We start from the raw sequence: 20886 nt of genomic DNA on the forward strand, positions 1-20886 counted from the left end.
GATCCTCAGAGTTACTGGAGCAGGTGCATTCACTGCTCCACCCCTAAACATCGTAAATTCGGCCTTCTTGTGGTCCACTTTGTTGTAGTGAAAACACATCGGAACTGATCCATAGGGGCAATCCCTGTTGAAATGACCCATTTGACCACAACTGAAACATCCCCTTCCTGTCTCCCGATAGCCTCCCTCAAGTGTCCTCCCACACTTGGCATAACGGCCCCGAACCTGATGGCTTCCCAAACGCGAATCCTGAGTCTTGGAGCTCTTCGCCTGGCCCACTGCGATCTGAATCTACTCTGGCTTCCTCTTTCGACGTGCTCCAAATCAATCTCCCGCTCTCAGGCTCTAACTATCATGTCCTCCAAAGTCTGACAAACTAATAAACTCCCAGGTATCGTCTCTCAGCATATCATGGTACCTTGTCTTCTTCATAAACTTGGCGGTGATCTCTGCCACATTCTCAGTCGTCTAGCGAAGGTCCTGAAACTCCCTCGCCAACTGCTTCACCTTAATGACTGGAGCAAACTCCGCCCCAAACCAGGTAACAAACTCATCCCAATTCATCGCCTTAATGTCTTCGCCTCCCAAAGCGAAATCTACCTCCTCCCATAAATCTCGAGCTTTTCCTTTCAAACGATAGGAATACAATCTAACATTCGACCCATTGGAGCAGAAACACGTCTGGAAAGTGTTCATCATATCCATTAACCACCTCCTACTAGCAATGAGCTCCTTCTTCCGCATCTGCTTATTAATCGGCTCAGTGCCAACACCTGAGCCCGAACAATATCATCCGCCACGAGTGCTCATCACCATACTGAAAAGCATCCATACAATAATCAGAACATACCAAAATATCCTCATCCATAGGCTTCCTAGATTCTCCATGACTCCCCTCGATTTGAGTATCGATCCTATGCTTTCGGTAGTACGGGCCTAATACTACCTTCCACACCTATCAATACTTTCCTCAAGAGTTATCTCGAATCCTCTATGCCACCTTCTCAAATCGGTACTCCAAGTACTCGTTAAAAAGAGCGTCCAAACCCACTTAAACACTTCCTAGGCTCTCCTAGGTTCCTCATCCTCACCTTGCCATCAGCTACTGAAGAACTCCTACTAACGCCAGTTAACTACTTCATGAATACAATCATATGCAACAAAACTTAAATAATAGTTTGAGTAAAAGACTCATCCCTACAATGGTTGGACTCAAACAAGAGCTGTGCAATATGGCCAAATCTATCACTCTCAGATTATTTAACCTTTGCATCCTGCAACATAACATATTCATGAAATAATTAGCTCACATTAGTACGAGTCCCACAAAGCACAAAGCAAGCACCATTCATGCAGTAACACTCCAAGCCACAAAACAGACAAAGAACATCTCAAGCTTACTTAGTACAACCCATGCTAGGAACTTCCACTCTCACTGTCGGTTGCCTTATGCATGTAAATTATACACAATACAAGATCAAATAATGTCGAGTGAAAGACTCTACCCTAGGACGACAACCAGACAAGGAACATGAAATAAGGCCAAAACAGTCATTCAAAAGCTATATAATCCTAATCGTATACTATTTTTAAAGCATACAATTAGCAATTACTGTTACCAATACATATTCCCAATCTAGCATAGCATCCAATGCTTCCTAGGCTACAAGACATCACATATCATGCCAATCTATCATGCAATTCTTGAAAGTATCCCTAGCCTTCCTAGCATGCAAACATTCATATCATATAACATATCAACATGTATGGGTATTCTGGGAATCACTTACTTGAGCTCGACCGATTCCACGCATCACACCCCCTTTTCTTTAAAAAAATCTTTTTAGAAATTCGTTTTTTTTTTTAATTTGCCAACTCCTCAGTTTGAGTTCAGTCACACCCGAGAGTGTGCCCGAATCCCTCAAACAAAGACTCTGATACCAACTTGTAACGTCCCAAAAATTATAAGGTACAAATTTCGTTTTTAATTCAACCAGAAAAACAAATTATCCTTTTCAATCATTCAAAAGTATATCAGAATAAAAACAGTTATCAGAGTACATTCCTAAAAATCATATAGTTGGGGAAACATGGGTGGATGTGTTGCGATCAAATGAGGCCCTTCCCATTTGAACCAGAAGTACCTGAAACCATAACCATAAACTGTAAGCACAAAGGTTAGTGAATTCCCCAAAATACCGCATACCATGCATATCATTGGGCCTAGCCAGTACATTGGGCCCAACCCACCATAATGGGCCTAGCCCTTCCAAATCAAAGTGGCCCAGCCCAACATACAAATGCAAGAGTCACAGAGACAACTAGCACCCTACATAACATACATTGGGCCCATCCCAGTATACAAATTGGCCTAGCCCGTCGTATAATGGGCCTAGCCTGACATACCGTGCAAGAGTCACAAAAACAACTAGCATAACAATTCCTAGTGGTCTGACATTGGTTCCTTCGACCCACGAGTACAGTAAGGAGACTCACATCAATCCAAGATAACCGAAACACACGCGCTGCTACAACCGAGATACTCATACTAAACACAACCAAATTACCCCCAGTCAATAATTAAGACAATTCCCCAAAATCCATGGTCCAAACCATATTTTAACCTTCCAATCGGTAAAATACCATTTTACCCTTCTTAGATCTGATCCAATCACCCATCGCCCAAACTCCAAAAAGACCCAAGGCCCAAAAGGTGGATCTTCGGAGTATGCCCGATGGGCGAAACCTGTACGCCCCGCGTACTGCTCGTCGATGCATGATGTACAACCCACCAAATCCTGAAAACGAGGAATCAATGAATTACGCTGAACGTATGCATTCGTACGCCCAACGTACTCACTAGAGGACGAAATCTCTCAATAAGCACTTAATGCTTACGACCAAGACGACCAAACTCATACCTAACCTCTAAATAAGGTCTTAATCCATATAGATGGCAACTTTACTCCTTTAGATGTCTTAATGAGACCCAAAACCCATTTTTATCCATCTACACCCGTAATATGAACTCCAACTCTAGCATGATTCATTAAAATCCATCCTGATGACATTTTTATGCACTAACAACCCCAAAAATGCTAAGATTTAACATTGGGTTAATGTCATAAAAACCCTCATGTTTTCAAGGTTTTGTCGGTTTTGCCCAAAGTTGAATTTTATGTCCGTTTTTACCCTAACATTTTCGAAAAAATGTTCGGTTTTACCCTTTTACCGGTGATAACAGGTTTTCCAGGTTACCATTATATTAAATTCGCAAAAAAACCCTTAACTTTACCATTTTTTTTGCGTTTTTACCCTTAAGTTTATAATTTTTTTACACTTTTACCCTAAGTATTTTTTTTGTCATAATATACGTATTCATGCAGAAAAATCGTATTTATATACGAAAAAATGTTTAATTAAATATTGTAATTTTTAATGTTAAATATATATATATATATATATATATATATATATATATATATATATATATATATATATATATATTGTTTGTGTGTGTGTGTGTGTTTTTGCAAGGTTATATCATTTAAAAAGATAAATAATATTTTTAGAATTATGAATACGTGTTTTATAGATATAGTTTTTAGAAGTATAAATACATATTTTTACATTTTTATATATTAATATGTATCTATACTTCTAAAAATATATTTATACTTTAAAAAAAAACACATATCAAAATACATATTTACACTTCTAAAAATATATGTATATACTTATATAAACATGTTTATGATTGAACAAGTTTTTTTTATTGATATGTATATTTTTAAATACATAAAAATACGTATTTGTAGTTCTAAAAACATATTAATTTGTTTCTTTACATCTTAAATGGTTTATCCAAGAAAAAAACCTACACACACACACACACACACACACATATATATATATATATATATATATATATATATATATATATATATATATATATATATATATATATATATATATATATATATATATATATATATATATAAAGAAATAACATTAAAAAATGTAAATAAAATATTTAATTAAAATTTTTTCGTATATAAATATGATTTTTCTGCATGAATACGTATAATATGAAAAAAAATACATAGGGTAAAAGTGTAAAAAAATTATAAACTTAAGGGTAAAAACGTAAAAAAACTGTAAACTTAAGGGTTTTTTATGAAGTTAATATGATGATAACCTGTTATCACCGGTAAAAGGGTAAAACCGAACATTTTTTGGAAAATGTTAGGATAAAAACGGACATAAAATTCAACTTTGGGCAAAACCGACAAAACCCTGAAAACTTGAGGGTTTTTATGACATTAGCCCTTTAACATTCTAAGCTCCAAGAGTAGCTCATACTCACAAGAATGACTCTAGGGACCATAATAAACCCGAAACAGGCCCTATATTAGATCTAACACATAGGCTCATTAAGTTAGAAGCTCTATACCTCCTCGAAGTTGATGAAGACGACTAGAGCTTGGATCCACAAGCTCTAAGGAAAGCAATTCTTCTTACAAGATCTCTTCTTCTCCAAAGCACACCAAAAATCACACCACGGCTTGAAATTTACACAAAAGAGGCTAGGGTTATAATTTATGGTTAAATGGGATGGAGGGCTGATTAGAACAAGGTTTGAAAATGAATTAAGTCCTTTAAATAGGGTCCAAGACCCAAAATTAGGGTTTGAACCTAAGTGGAGTACGCCATGCATACTCTAGGTACGCCCAACATACTCCATGATGCATCTGCGATCCTCCAGCTTGGTACGTCTGATGTACTCCGTGTACGCCTAGCATACCCGACTTAGTACAAATTCAACCTAAGTTACGAAGGTCATAACATCTTCGTTCTAACTCCGATTTCAATGATCATTATATCCACAGATAGGTAATAAGAAGATTTACAATTATTTCAACTCTTATTTTCCTTAAAACCATCCAAACTTAAATCCAAAATTCATGAAAGGCCCGCACCATCACTTTACTATTATACCCTTGGGCTCCATAGCAAAAAACGAACTCTCGTTACCCACAAACAAATGGTTGTAAATCTCTCTTTCCCCAAGGCCCAAAGCCTTATGATAATTGATATTCAGGTCACAGCCCCAAATTATGAAACGATTTGAAACAGGTTGTTACATTAACGACATGGAATTCGACTTTTCCTTTAAGGTATGATTTTTTCTTACCGTGATGCCATTTGGTTGTGGTAAATAAGGTACAATAATCCCATATATTTTATCATGATTTTCAAAAAATTCTTTAAATCGTGATACATATTCACATCCACAATCACTTCTTAGTACTTAAATCTTTTTGTTGAGTTGATTCTCAACTTCACTTTTATACACTTTCAACTTGACTATCTTTTCATCTTTACATTTACGTAAATAGACATAACCTAGTTTAATGCAATCATCAATAAAAGTGATAACGTACTTATTTCAACCTTTAGATGGGTTTTTCTTCATATCACACATATTTGTATGAATTAATCCAAGGTATTTAGTTATCCTTTCAACAAACTTGAATGACTAGCATGGTAACTTTGATTTAGTATATGTTTTACATCCATATTTTGACTTATATGTATGTGTTCAAATTTTATTAACCATCTTAATGTGTTAAAATTAACTTGTCCAAGTCTAGCATGTCACACATTATAAGAATAAAAAAAAATAATAAGTGGAAGGGTTATTCATGTCATTGATAATAGGCTTATTAGCTATTATATGGAATTAAGCATTCCACCATCTGCATTGCCCTTGCCTACAAACATACCCTTTTTGGTTAATACAAATTTAGCAGATTCAAACACCAAGAAAAATTCATGATTGTTTAACAACCATCCAAGGACTAAGTTCTTCCAAATCTCTAGAACATACAACATATCATTAGGTGTTTTCTCTTTTATGGGTGTTACCATTTCTGGAATATTTTAAACCCCAAACCAAACTTTTAAGTGGTTATCATGATTTTTTAAATAATATTCTGCCTTAACATGGATAGAAATAGAAAATATACATACTTTAAAGTTCTTGAACCAATCATTCTTTGAGCTCACATGACGGGTAGCAACCATATTAGTTTACCACTCAATGGAGTTAACATCCATATAGTTCACTTAGGAAATCATTCCATTAGAGATGGTCGCATTTCAGAAACATTTAAACACCAAATGTAATTGTTTAAACATATAATTCCTAGAAAACAAAGTTGTCTCTTGCTAGGACAAAATTCAACAGATTCTAAAATAGCTAAAAACTATTATCAAAATTTATAAATTGTTTCAGAAATATATTTCAACAATTCTTAATATGTTGAAATTAGAAAATTAGTCTGAATTTCAAAGGATTGAAAACTAAAATTTTGAAACTCATAAAATTGGACTTATGGAATTTTGAAATCTAAAAAATAATATTTGAAATGGAGTTTTCAGAAAGTTAGTTCTATTCCAATAATCTGATTTTTAAAACCTGATTTCAGAAAAATGGAATCTGATTTCTGATATTTAAATCTAATACAGTAAAACTGGAGCTTTTAATTTTCTGAACAAAAACCTGATGGTTTTTTCTTCTTCTGAAAAATTATTTTGAAAATCTGATGCTAGAATTCTAAAATTCTGATGTACAAACATGACAAGGTAAACAGATGAGTAAACCATATATTTTGATGCATAAATTTGATGCTAGATTTGAGTCAGAAATCTGATATAATATCTGATGCTGAAAATCTGATAAAAGAAAACTCATGCTGAAATCAGAAATTTTGATGCCAAATCTGATACTATATTTCTGAAAACTGATGGACAAATTTGATGCTAAAATCAGAACTCTGATGTATTAATCTGATATAAAATTCGATTCACGAATCTGATGTAATATCTTATGTAAAAGTTCTGATACAAACTGATACAAATCAGATAGAAATTCTGATTCGAAAATCTGATGCATTCTCTAATGAAAACCTAAAAGTAATTTCTGAAATAAGATTTATGATGAAAAAATCCTGATGCATAAAAGTTGATTATGAAATTGTGATGCATTTTCTGATGTAATATCAGATTCTGAAATTCTAAAATGCTGAAATGCTAAAAATCTAATTCAGCAAAATTGTTTTTCCTTTTCATTTGTTTTCCGTAAAATCTAAAAAGTATAACAACATAAAAAATAAACTCTTTTTTTTGTTCCAGAACTAAAGTTGTTTTTTATCAAAACAAGCAAGAAAAACTAAAAAATGATTTTGTTTTTCCTGTTTAAAAAATTGTTTCTGATTTCTAGTTCGTTTCGTACAAACGAATTTGTTTTAAGATTGTAAGAAACTATAATTGAGATAAACGAAAAAAAGGTATAGAAATTAACGAAAGCTGAGGTCTGTGTTTGACACAGTTTCCTTAAAACAAATTCGACCTACTCCGGGTGTTTGTTTCCCCGGATACAACAACAAGAGCGACTATTCAAGACTGTCGAACTCAACAAGGTTCGAATATTATATCTTGATACATGCTAGAAAACGCAGCGTTAGAAAGGAGAAAAGTAAAGAGTTTTTCAGTGTCCTTTACCATGTACAAGATCACTATATTTATAGTGCACACTTGTAATTCTCACCATAATTATAATTTATGATGATTATAAAATCGACACCTTAATTATTGAATTAAATCTATAATAAACACAAAATTTGTAACGGAAATTGTGTTTAATTTAAATGTTTAACCATTTAACCATTCAACCATTCTAAACATCATAATTAAGCACTTGCTTAATTTTCCTTTTTTTTTTCTACAACATATATATATATATATATATATATATATATATATATATATATATATATATATATATATATATATATATATATATATATATATCGTCGTCAGTTCCTTTCACCTCCGCTGCCTTCCTCATCATCACTACCACCACGTCTACACCAGCCGACCCCACCACTGCTACCTCCGTCACTTATACCACCGTCACCTCTGTCACCACTACCTCTTCTGCCACCAACCATTATAATCATATATGATTACTCAATCTGTGAACAGACATATATGTATAATCATTTATGATTGCACATATACATATAATCATATATGATTATATCTTTTTGTCATATAATCATTTATGGTTAGACATATTCCGCTGCTATCGGTATGTTGAAGCCTTAGAACGACAAATATGAAATATTTGGCTGAAATTAAATCTCAAGATTTCTATTTTTTTTTTAATTTCAAGTGAACCGTCCTCTCTCTCTCTCTCTCTCTCTCTCTCTCTCTCTATATATATATATATATATATATATATATATATATATATATATATATATATATATATATATATATATATATATATATGTGTGTGTGTGTGTGTGTGTGTGTGTGTGTTTTCCCGGTAAGCCTAAGTGAAGCTTTGAAGAAGAAAAATTAAATGTCCTCCTACCTTTTGTTTGTTGCTATCTATTTAAGATGATGACAAGTGTATAAATTTAACATCTCAATCAAATTTAAATTAAATTAAATAACACTTGTCATCATCTAAAATTGGTAGGAAGATAGTAGACATAAAAATTAGGAGGATATACAATTTCTCAAGAAGAAACACTAGTACAAAAATGGGCTATGGTTACACAAAAAAAACTGTGACCATATGCCTATAGTCACACCCTTTTTTTTCATCGGAAGTGTCACCGAAGGTCGTGCCATTTTAGGCACCATACATCCACTTTTAAATTTAGTGGCTGTAACATATGAAAACCTGTGACCATAGCATAAAAGTGTGGCTATAGGGTAGAGATTTTTGTTGTTGTACTCTATAATTTTATCCAATATTGTGGCCGTAAACACTTTCTAGACACACATTCTACTTATTTTAGTGACTATCTTTCATGTAATGGTTACATGAAATTATTTTTAGTGTGGCGTATTGCTATTAATTGGTCACACAAAAAAATGTTCATTATAACTATCGACTATCGTTTAGAGACACAAAATTAAGCGAAACATGACCATGTTCATCAAATGGCCACATGAATTTATTATCACTATTACGTTTTGCTAATAAAATGTCACACAAAAAATTATTCAGTATGACTATTAACAATCTTTTAGACACACATAATTAAGCAACTCATCACCATGTTCCCAAAATGGTCACATGAATTTATGATTTTAATAACCAAAAGTATTTTAAAGACACATACTATTTTTTAACTATGGTTATCTTATAACTTACAGTCACATACGTATAATTTATCATGACTGTTGCTATCATTCAAACACATAAAAAGTTGTAAGTGTGGCTATTTTATATCTTTTCGACATAGCAAATCAATTAAACATAATTGTAATTGATTTATAGACACAAAAATATATATAACAGTGGCCAATATTCACCTTATTAACATAACAATTTTTTTTAAGTATGATCGATTTTATCATTTAGACATTAAAAAATTGTAGACTGTGGCTATTGTTTTTATTGTAGTCACAGATACGTACTTAAACCTACTTAAACCATAAGTATAAATGTCATATAGTTACATAATGTTTTTACAACTGTGACTGTTGTCAAACATACAATCACATGAGTCACATGAAGGTAGAAATAAGTGACAGATGTTATGATTTTGACACACAATTATCCACATTGATAATATTATTTAGTTTTTAGTCACGTATATTAAATTAAAGCATAACTATAAAATCATTGTAGACACACAGCTAATGTTTATCGCCGTTATTGTTTAGTATTTAGTCACACGAATTTTTGATAACCATAACATTTGTTATCCTTTAGACACACCTATAGTTTTCAATGTGGCTATTGCTCATAATTTAGATATCGCAAACCAATGCAATTGTAACCATTAGTGTTCTATCGACACACAATTTCATTTACCATGACTACATTTACCCTATTGTCACATTAGTTTTATCTTATCATGTCATTTTTTTAAAGATTTTGACTCACAAGTATTGTTTAAATATGACAATACATAAACTATTAGTCATATGATTATTAAATAAAGTGACAGGTGTATCTTTTCCGGCACACAAATTTTCAACGTTGTATTTGTTTTACTTCTAGTCACACATGTTTAATAAAAAAAATGACTGTAAAACACTTGTAGACGCATATTGAGTTTCTATCATGACTATTGTTAACCCTTTAGTCACACGACACATTTGTTGTGAAGTAACAATTATATACATTTTAGTGACAACATAATAAAACATGACGATAAAATTATTAGACACATGGAATAAAAACAATGTTAAATAAACATAACCGTAAATGGACAATATGAAACGACAAGAAAATATCAATATTAATAATAATTCAAATAAAAGTTTCCATACATAATTTCCCTAGTTAAATGGTAAAAATCATTGTAATCAAAACAAGTTTATTAAAAATGCTAAAGAAAGGAATAAAGAGGCATAATTAACCAAAAACAAGATTTGTTTAGTCTTGTTGAAAGTGCTCCTTGTATGCTTGCCAATGCTATCTCTCGTTATAAAACTTTTTTTTGCTTCTTGGAGCTTTTATGTTCATCATCTTGAGTTAAACTTTTTCTTTGTTTCTTGGATCTTTTATGTTCATCATCTTGAGTTGATCCCATTCGTGGTACCTGTAGCAACATTGAAACAAATTTGAACAACTATTAATTTAAAAGACTAATTTAAAAAGGAAAAAATTAATGCATAAAGAAGTTAATAGAAGAAATAAACCTTTTCGTCACATTTGACAAGGTATTTTGGCCATGCAACAAAAGTTTTATGTGCATCCTCAACTAATTTGATATCACCGTCTGGATATGGTAAAAATGCAGCTCCCTTTATCACTTCATCAATTGAAACTTTATAGCAGTCGTCTTGAAGTGGAACTCCATGAATGGCTTGTCTTTCCGAAGATATGTAAACGGTACCAAAAGCAACATTACTTCTGTTATTTGGATATTGTAGAAGGCACTTCATTATCTTCATTGTCTACAATGATTGCACATATTTAGATAAAAAACAATAAACACAAATTTATTTTTTCATGTCAAAATACAAATACATACCTGTGGGAGTTTTGGTGAATGAGTATCTTTTGTTTTTGGATGTGAATTTGTATTCGCACTCTTAGATGCAAGAGTTATTTTGGTGGTTTTTGCCATTACCTAGAAAACAATAATTCAATATTATATGGAAATCAGAAAATACTGTAAAAAATATTAAAATCAATGAATTTGTCAAATAATTACTTACTCGTGTAATTGTTTCATTTGTCGATGCTTTATCTATGATAGGTGTTTTCTCTATGATAGTATTAGTAACAAGAGTGGCATGAGATTCAACGTTCTTGTCCACTGAAAATACCTACAAAATTCAAGGAAAATGATCAATTTATGTAACAAATACATTTTGCAGAAACAGTAACAACTCACTTACTTGTGTTGGAGACTGATTCCAATGAGATGGTAAATTAGGTATCATTGTTCCTTGTGATTCAAGATGAGCTAAAACTAACTTTAGTGTATTATCTTGTTCTCTCACCTTTGTTGGCAACACCTTAAGTTCTTCATCTTTTTTCTGCAGCTCAAGTCTCTCATTCTGTAGTTCAAACTTTAGGTCCGCAATTTGTTCTTTTGAAGAACCTTTGGTTCTAGGAATATGGAAATATCTGTTAGCAGTCACTCCTGTGCCAACCCCTTTTAAGAATCCACCATTTTCCTTGCCGAAGACTAGTGTCATGGCATCCATCCCAGGATCAAGCTTCACATCTCCATCTTTGATTTGTTTTTCATGTTCAATCTATACACAAAACGATATCAAAATAATGTCTTCAATAGTTATTTAACAAGTCTAATATTTATTATAGTAATAAAACAATAAACGAGAAAGTTTCAATGAACTTACTAGTTTTTCTGCCATGACTTTAACATTAGCATCTTCCAATTCGTCTGCTTTGTTTTCATGTCCTTTGCACCACATTAATGACCGGGGGGTATTTCGTCTTTGGCAAGTACTTTATTATTAACCTAGTAATCATATACAAAAAAATGCAAAATACTATCAAAATGAACCAAAAGAAGCAAATAAAGTAAAAAAATATGCATTCTATTAATCTTACTACAAGCATTATCATAAGCAAACCTATATTTTAAATAAAAAATTAATTTGTAATTGATGGGCTTCGCTAGATCTATCATAAAAAATACTCAATAAACACACAATGAATGGAATAAAAACACTTTGATTTCATAACCCCCATTCTTTCAAGAGGGATGGACTCTCCAAAGAATAATCTTGATAATTTTCGGGGACATAAAAGTCAAGAAAATTATAAAAAAAATGATCCATTAATTTGTTGGTAAATGTTGGTCTTTCTTGGACCACCTGATGTAAAAACAGACATTTTTTCCAGGTGGTTAGTGTCGGCAGTTTTGAAACTGTTTGCAAAAAACCGGATACATAACAATTATGCACATGACAATTTTGATTACACTGCTTATGTGTAAACAATCTTACTTATAATGATTTGTATAAACAGTAAAACATATCAGTTGTTATGATATGAACTTTATACAAAATATAATGACATTTATATCCAACTAAAATCAAATTAAAACATGTCATAAATTTTAAATTTACCATTTCACTAGAATCTCTTATTATGAAAAACCATATGCTAGTGATATTGTAATTTGCAAATAAATGTCAATTTACTCGTGATGACTAGTTTGTCGGCATAAAAATATGAATATTATATATGTAACAAACCATTTACTGTATCAATCATTGAGCTATCGTGAAATCAATCACATACTTGTAATGCATCAAAATCTGTGTTGTTTAATTGTGCTCATAATGTATTATAAACTTCTTCAAATTTCTAACAAACCACATATATCATTTATTTTTAATAACTCAATTCCAATTTTACCCTTCGATAACTCTTTTACATCTTTTTTATACTTTGAGAGCTTTCCTAAAAACAAACACATATAAAGATACACAATCCAATCAAAGATAGAACTTACCAGTTTCTCTCTTAGAGCCGTATATCCTCCTCGTCCCATCCGGTGATTTTAATTCGACTTCGAACGCGCTACTATCGCCTTTCTCGACGTATCCTTCCAAAAAATAAATTTCACAGATCTTATAAGTATTTTTTACCTTAAGAAAATATAAAATAAAAGTGATAATGAATATAAACAATGAATTTAACCTTGAATTGGTCTGACTGTGTGTGTTCAACGAACTTGTCCCAGTGAGCTTGGCTAAGAATTATTGTACGATATCGTTTAGGAATTCTTTTAAGCTTGGTGGTATTCCCTAAGTTGGGCTTTATGTACTTGGATACAATTTTCTTCTAAAATTCCGTAGAAGGATACCAAGCCGATTCATTATATATTTTCTTCGACTATCTTCAATTTCATAAAAACACTGAAATACAAATAACTAGTATGTTAGTCATTGAATGAAATTGCATTGGAGAATAACAATAACATATGAGTTGCATATAAAAAAACATTATTTACCGTTATCTCTTCCCATAGTTTTTCCATGACTTCTTTTGTTACCTTCTTCCAATTGAAAACACTAACTCCTACCCTTTTCCGTACTAAGTCTCCCCGATAACTACGTAACTGTGATCTATACTTCCCTGCGAACCTTCCAAATTCATCAAACTTTACACGTTTTTTTCTTCCACCAGAATTTGTATGTTCGGTCCGTAACTTTGGCAATCGAGTCAATCCCCTCTTCCTTGTTTTCTTTGTAGTCTCTGTATTGCTATCGGAATCGCTAGAAGTGTAATCAGATGTGTCTTCATGTTCTAAATCATCTAGATCAGATCCATCATCTTGGTCCTCCTCCTCCATTTCCAATATAGGCACATCTTCAATCAATACGTTTTCTCCTTCCATAATGCTTAATTAAACATGAAAAATAACATACAAGTTAGTGTAATCAGATTAGTATTTCATTAAATAATATGATACCATACAATAATATTTAACATAAATTATTGATTTAGGCTTTTCATCAAACAGTTAATGTGCAATAAGTACAGCTGGTGTTCAAAAAAATTATTTTTTGTTATGGCATAATTTGGAACAATATACTACCAGTAACATTTTTAACATTTTTAATCCACTGAAAGACAAACTTTATGTTAACATTCATGGAGACTTACAACTGAATAAATAACGATTTTGGTAGAAGAACACCTGTAGTACAACTGATTTTCTTTCACAATGGAGAAGACGATAAAAGTGATTGAATAAATCAATCTTCTTTATAGAGATGAAATTAATCTGTTCCTAATATCAAGGATGATAACTAATATCTCGACATTACCTTTCTCAAATCGATTTGATATGGTTTTGGCGGTGAGAAAGATGTAGACTTCCCACCTTGATTTTGGAGAGTAAACACATTCTTGAAATTTTCTTGTGATCCTTTCTGAACCCTAAAACGATTTTGGAGGCGAAAAAGCGTATTTGTCTATTTGATATAGTTTCTAATTGTTCCTAGATTTCATCATATCCTCCTCAAACGATTTGAAACTGTATCAACATTGCCATTTACCAAATTTAATAAAAATTACATTTTGGTCCTTGTAAAATGTGAAGAAAATCTCAAAATTTACGTACATATTGTGTTGGCAACATTTTTTGGACGTATTAAATGAAAATATTAACTATTTTTTCTTTTTGTTAAATTTTTTGCTAAAGATAAATATTATATTCATTGTTTAATTAGTCTAAGTATATATAGCTATTATTATATATAAAATATAAATATATAATTTATTTAATATATAATATAATATTAAGGTTCGATTCCGTTTTTGCAGTTGATGAATATATAAAAACCGCACCTTATCGGAAAATTTCGGTTTTTGCAAAAGTATAAACATAATGCCATAATCCCAAATGGCCGATAAAGAATAAGTCATTAGCCTTAAGTTGTAGTCATAATCTCATATGCCCAAAAGTCACAAGTCATTAGCTTTCGATGAATATCTTGATTATCTGTAGTAATCCAATAGCCATAATCCCAAATGGACCATAAATAATAAGTAATTAGCCTTAAGTCTTACTCATAATCTGGCAGCCATAATTCCCCTTACCCTAAAGACATTAGTCATTAGCATTTAGTGAGTGTTTATTATCATATAACCATAATCCCCTATTATCATATAACCATATGATCTCGGCTTATATCCATAATTCCTCATACCCTAAGGTGTTGTTTGGTAGGTAGTGGGTGGTGGTAGCAGTAGGTGGTAGTTGAGGTGAAAGGTGTTGGGTGGTGGTGGCGGTGGTGGTGACGGTAGCGGTAGGTGGTAGTTGAGGTGAAATGTGTTGGGTGGTGGTGGCAGAATAAAAATAAACCAGAAGGTTGCATTGCAGAAGAGAATATTGCAGAAGAGACGATTGAGTTTTTAAGCGAATTCCAAAAAAATATGAATACTCTTGGTATTCCACCTGAAAAGCATAACAATTTTGGAAATCAGAATGATGATTATAGTATTTCTCTTAAGGATGACACTCCAGTATCAGCATGTCGATCGGTTCAAGTTTCTCCGGACCTCTTCATCAAAGCACATTTCTATGTAATGCAAAATACAACTGAAGTTGTACCATATATTAAGTAAGTATTATTTACATGTATGTATTTATTTTAAAATTTTATAATATTGTGTATCTACTATAATATTATTCAATGTATTTACAGTCGACACAAGGCATTTCTGAAAAACCAACACCCTTTTAAACGAAATGCATGGCTAGAGAATGAGCACAATAAAATGTTTGGTCAATGGTTACGAGATGAGGTATATTATTTTCATATTGAAGTTATTTTTTTCTTTGTTGTATATGAGTTGAAGCTTATCCTTCTAATATGATTCAGGTTGAAAAAGAGTTATCGGTCTCAAAAGAAAGTGCATCAGAGACCGTTAGGTGGATTTCACATGGACCAAACACCAATGTACTGAAATACGATGCGTATGACATCAATGGATATACATTTGTACAAAATGTCGTGAAGGTAAAGTTCATTAGAACAGCGGGGTTAGTGTAGTGGCAACTGACACACATATTTCTAAAGCGGTTGTAACCTATGACCAAAACTCTTATTATGGGGTTTTAAAAGAGATATGGGTACTAGATTATCATTTTAAAAAAATTCCTCTTTTCATGTGTGACTGGGTTGACAATAAAAACGGAGTCAAGAAGGATCCGATTGGGTACACATTGGTTGAACTTGGTAGGTTAGGCCACAAAGATGATCCATTCATATTGGCCTCACAAGCACGACAAGTATTCTACGTTACAGACCAACTGAATAAAAAAATGTCAATTGTCTTCATGACACCTCCCAAAAATTATAGAGATACATATGACGACGTCGATGAGGAATTTAGTACTGTACTTTTTCCTCACAATGACAATATATTGCCACGTGTAGATCCACTTGACTTGCGTAAAGAATCACGAAATGATTATTTTCGGACTGACTGTCCGGGTATAGTCATACATAAGGTATAAATTTCTCATTCACATTCTAATTCTAGCATTTGTTTTATTTCAACCATGAACATCCCATGATTTACATGTTTATATACATTTTTCTGATTCTAATGATTTCATTTGTTTGTATCAGGCACATGAGAATCCTTGATCCTGGTGTTATTTCAAGAGGGAATTATAATCATTCTATTAAATTTAGGTAATTTTAATTATATTTATTGAGTTTTTGGTCAACAAAACTCATTTGAGTCATTTTTGTCAGGTAAACTTGTAAAACATTAATTTTAATTATACTTACAATCAATTTTTTTTCTTTTACGATGACTATTTTTTACTTTTATACATACACCAAATTGTAAAAAGTAACAATAAATTACTTGTAGTTACAAGTATTTCATTTTTTCATGAATATGATATACCTTTTAGCCACACATAACATGTTTAACAGTGACTATAACATACTTATACTTATATATTTTTTTCTTTTATCATGACAAATGTTTATTTTTAGACACACATAATACACTAAACATGACCATAAAATACTTATAGTTACTTGTTTGGTTGTTCTTAATCAATATGTAATAAACGCTACCGTATGGACACACAAATAATTAATGTAGTCATATATCACCTTTTAGTTACGTTGCATTCAAATGTCAACATCTGTTGCATGATACAACCACATAAACATTTGTTTCATGTGACCATATAATAATCTATTGTCTCTAATAAAAACCATCACAAAGTTTTTCCATATATCTAACAAAAATGTGACGGATGGTGACATTTGGCCTCATTGTTCCAGTGTGGCTAATAATTGCCACATTTGTTATGTTTAAACGTGTCTAAATGTTTCAACTATATTACTAATGGTCATGAAGTACAACTTAAAATGTCATTAAAACAATGACAGAATTTTAGCAATAACCTTTAGACACAATTTTAGTTAAAAGTGTGGCTCGGCGGTTTTGGCAAAAGTGTGACCATAGGTCATTTTTGTACTAGTGAAAGGTCTTGCATTTTGGAGATTTAGGTGTGTAAACGTTAGCTCCATAACAAAGACTAGGTCGATTTCTAGTCCCTCTAATTTATTTTAGTTAATAACTCTTTTGTACATTGGATCCTCTTTTGAAGAAAGATGACTTGTATGTATGTTTTTAAAAATAAACGTTGCATGGTTTTTTGTATAAGTCATAATCTCCCAACAGCTTGTACTTTGTTTTTCTTTTTGTACATGCTCTTAAAACTAGTTTAACAATCTTAAACTATTAACTTCATAAACAATATGTCTGATACCTATGGAAATGCCCACAAACCTAAAGGGTAATTGTAAACCATGTATTCAATATTAGGAGACTTGGGATGTAATTTTATAACCAGATATGGGAAGGGAAATACAAAAAGAACATATCATTATCATTTCTACTTAAAAAAAATAATAATAACCGTAACACGGTCTCTTTTTAAGTGAATAACGGGAAGATTCACCCTATGCTAATTATCTAATTTGATTATAAATTACGAAAAATAATTATATGAACTTTAAATGTCGTGTTTTCATTGGTCTTGGAGTTTTCAAGAGATCATCGTCTTGATTGTCAAAATCTGAAGAAAAAAAATAGATCATGCAGTATGAAAGATCAAAACGCAATTTTTATGAATGCCCCCTTGACTCTTCTAAATCTTTGTTGGAACGGATATATAGGTGATCAAGTCCAACTGAACTTAACTAAAACAGATTGGTTCTCCCGAAAGCGGTCATCATTTGCATCGGTTTCAGTTCAATTTTGGACCGGTCGGAAAACATGATTTGTGTGCATTTTATAAGAAAAAAAACGATTTGTTTTAAGTTGTTGCAGACAAGATGGGCATATGAGTGGGTGGGACAACATAGGATGATATAGGGCCTTCAAAATTTTAAGGTCCATTTTTATAAGAAAAAAAAAACGATTTGTCTTAAGTTGTTGCAGACAGTAGCAAAAGAAAAATAAAAAAAAAATAAAAAATAAAAAAATAAACGAGATTTGAACAAAAAATAGTGGAGACGAAGGGATTTCAACAATTCTTTAGGAATCTAAGCTATTAATCATTTCTACATAAAAAATTACTATTTAAAGCCTATTTTTCTATTTTGTCCCGGGTCAGATTGACTTGAATCAGGCCTGTATATAACCTATTATAAAAGAGCAAATTAATCATGAATACAAGTGTTAGAAAGTTTTAGGGACATATATTCGGGATACTAGAGTCGTCTTATAAGTCATTACAGGTTTAAAATGGTTTATAACTTAACTCGCTTTCTTGATATTTCATTTTTGTTCTAAAATATTTACTTTTTTTTTTCTTCAGTAAAATCAGACTCGTCAAAACATTATAGTCAATGTTATTATAAACATCATTTATAATATTTCCTTGTAAATTATTACATGTGTACACAACTTTATCATTGATAGCGGCACAGTTAAAGTCCAACTTCATATATGAATATCAATATAGTTCACACTCATCATACACTATTTTTTTACCAGCAAAATAAATCATGAGATTTCACACTATATGTTAGCATATAAATTCATCCACGACCAAACTAACAAAATAAAAAAAAGTACATATTATGAATTTTATTTTATTTTATGATATGAATTATTAAATAGTACAATTTAAATTGAATAGAATGAGCATATTCTCTTATCCATATACCTATGGTCACATCTAATTTTAATTATCATGCCATTTTTAAACTACAGAACTTTATATTACATATTAGTCACTCATAAATATAGCGTAATAAGTCTTCATCTCAAATGTGGTTTTTTATATTTTTACTAATTTAGGAAGTTTTTCAAATAAATTTAAAAACAAGAAAGAAAATATTAAATATAATGGAATATTAGGCTTTTATATATATATATATATATATATATATATATATATATATATATATATATATATATATATATATATATATAGGGTCAGGATCAAATGTGAATTATAAGTATTGTATGAATGTATGACCAATTAATAGCCATTAGATTAACTAAAATGAATGGTTATGATCCTAAGATACTTGATATTAATGTAGAATAGTATGTACTATATGATTATATTTCATTAATTATAATAATGGCAATATGACATTTAATTAAGAAAGAGAAATGATAAATACTTATATTTTAGGCAAGTAATACAAATTAATTATTAAATTCAAATTAAATCTTTGAGTTTATTCAACATTTAAAATTAAATCGTATTTTTTTAGAATACGTTTCAATACCTTCAAATCTATATTCTAATTCATTCTTATATATTTTGCTTTTATTCTTAAAGAATATGAATTTATTCAATACTTTCAAATATGTTTTTCGAGGGGTTTTAATATCCATTCTTATTATTCTTATAATTTTGTAGTGTTCATTCTTATAATTTTTATTCTCTTTATCATTCTACTAATAAATGTTTTGGAACCAATGGAATACTATTATTATGAGAATGATAGAAGGAAAGAGAAAGAATAAATAAATTATGACCATAAAATACAAGTTTAAATATGAAATTCTCTTGAGAGTGAAAAAACTAAATGAAAATAAAACGTAAATTACAAGTGGAATTATGAAAATTTCATGAGAGTGAATATAAATTACATAGTTAATGTAACATTTTGAAAAATATGACGTTGATGTATTCTTCAAGAATTTGGTGAATTCTTCAAGAATATGTTGTTGATGTATAACCCTTAGTTACTGCGTGATTATATACAAAAAAAAATTAATTATCAAATTCGAGTATCCAAGTTTCAAAACAAATAAATTTATCTAGTATTTTCATGTAGAGCAACAAGTGAAAGGTGATGTATGGTTATGAGATTGGATTTTGTTTTTATCTATAAAATTTAAACAAAATTCATTTAGTATTTTCAATATTTAAATATTTAATAATTAGTACCCTTTAAGTTTCTAAAAACATTAATTATCAAATTCGAGTATCCAAGTTGCAAAACAAATAAATGATTGTGTGACCTTTATCACATTCATTGAATTCAACTAGGTAGATATCGAGTATTAATTATATTTTATGATATCATTTCTAGTGTTGTGATATCTCTATTTCTTAGTCGACCTTTATCACGCTATATTTTCGATCAAATCATCCAATTTGAGGAACTTGTGTAATCGGCCTATAACTAGGTTGTAGAAATTGCGAATACACATCGGCCATCAAAAGATAACATTAGAGGATATGTCACCTTTAATACGGTATCTTTTAATGTTTTTATAATTCTAGTTTAAAAAAACATTTGATCTCATAGTTATTGCATGTATCCAAAAAGTCATGGTATACCCTTATTTAAAAT

Source organism: Lactuca virosa, chromosome 9, assembly GCF_052849685.1.
Source record: "Lactuca virosa cultivar CGN04683 chromosome 9, Lactuca_virosa_CGN04683_v6, whole genome shotgun sequence".
Lineage (NCBI taxonomy): Eukaryota > Viridiplantae > Streptophyta > Magnoliopsida > Asterales > Asteraceae > Lactuca > Lactuca virosa.